At 44.0% G+C, this 1,658-nt stretch overlaps 1 non-coding gene across 1 annotated transcript; it reads right to left on the bottom strand.

Moving 5' to 3' along the window:
- Nucleotides 1–553: 553 nt before the first annotated feature.
- On the bottom strand, nt 554–659 carry LOC118482850. Its single transcript, XR_004869027.1, has one exon. It is a non-coding gene; the product is annotated as a small nucleolar RNA R71 (small nucleolar RNA).
- Between the last annotated feature and the right edge of the window lie 999 nt (nt 660–1,658).

Below are 1,658 nucleotides of genomic sequence, written 5' to 3'. Positions count from 1 at the left end.
CCTATCCCATTGCAACAAGTCCGGCCACAACATGTACAACAACAATTTCAAAGACCACCTCAACGCCCACCGATGCGACAACAACAGTTTCAACAACCAATCGCACCACAAGGGCAAGTACCAAGGCCAAATGGTCCTATTATTCCGAGAGGTAGGTATGGTGTACCAAGGAGACACCTTAGAGAAAATGTGAGGGGCATTGAAGCACATTTTCGGCCAGTAATCACGCAAAACCCTTCACCGGTAGTCATTCCTCATAATGACCAAGGGCGAACATTTGAAGTAAGAACCAACTCTTTGCAAAGTCTACCAAAGTACAAGGGGTTGGCAACGGAGGAGCCTTACTTTCATTTAGAGGCTTATGACTCGATTTGCAACACTCTTGGGAGTCAAGGGTTTTCGGCCGACGATATTAAATTGGTTTTGTTCCAATTTTCCTTGGAAGATAAGGCGAAGAAGTGGTTTTACACGTTACCTTCAGCATCTATATATACATGGGGGGAGATGCAACAAACTTTCTTAGATGAGTTTTACACCGCCCAAAAGACCAATGATGCAAGGAAGGGGTTGAGAAGCTTCCAACAACAACATGGTGAGATGTTTCATGAGGCATTCGAGCGTTTCAATATGATGATTAAAAACTGCCCTCATCATGGAATTGAATTGTGGGAGTTGATGAACGCCTTTCACGAGGGGTTGAGTGCCGAAGACGCACGTGACTTGATGTCTATCACCAGTGGGACTTTTAGAACAAACTATGAGAACGATGATTGGGAGTTCTTGGAAAGCATGGAAACTACATCAAAAAGGAAAGCTCAAGCTTCAAGAAGAGCCCGACCGACCACTACCCGACCTCAAGTGCACGCCATAGATGACGGTAATGTTCAAACCACTAACCAAATTTATGATGTTTGTGCTTTGTGTAATGAAATAGGTCATGCGGCTGAAAATTGCCAAGGGATGTTGGAAGGGCAATACGAGGAAGTCCATGCGGTTCAAGGTCAAGGTCAAGGAGGAGGTGGTAGGAACTACAACAACATGAACTCTAATACCTACCACCCCGAGTTGAGGAACCACCCGAATTTTAGATATGGGAACCCTTCAAATCAAGCAAACCCGAATTTTCAAGGTAGCCAAGGTAACTTTGGTTTACGCCAATCTTACAATAACCAAGGTGGATACCGAGGCGGAAATAACCAAGGTTATCAAAAGCAATACCAAACGGGTCAAGAACAAGGGGGGTCTTCGGGTGGAAACGAGGTGATGGAGATGCTAAAGAGCATGCAAATGGAGATGCAAAAACGGAACCAACTTGACGAAGTGCGAATGCAAAAGGATGAGGTTCGTGATAAAAGCATCCAATCACTAACAACCCAAATGGGTCAATTAGCAACCGATGTGGCGGAATTGAAGAAAGGTAAGGGTCAACTTCCAAGCGACACTAAGGTAAACCCTTCACACGGTTCGTCACGAGGTAATGTTAATATTAATCATGTTAGTGTATTAAGAAGTGGGAAGAATTTAAAGCCAATTTGTCACCCGAATTGGTTGAGGGGGTAGTTGAGGATGTCACGGGAATTGAAAGTGATGATGACATTTCACCGGTTAAACCAAAAGAAACAATTGTTAAAAAACCGGGTTTGGGTGAAAATGAAAAG

This window comes from Helianthus annuus, chromosome 1 (genome assembly GCF_002127325.2).
Source record: "Helianthus annuus cultivar XRQ/B chromosome 1, HanXRQr2.0-SUNRISE, whole genome shotgun sequence".
NCBI lineage: Eukaryota > Viridiplantae > Streptophyta > Magnoliopsida > Asterales > Asteraceae > Helianthus > Helianthus annuus.
This window is presented reverse-complemented; position numbering and strand designations above follow the sequence as displayed.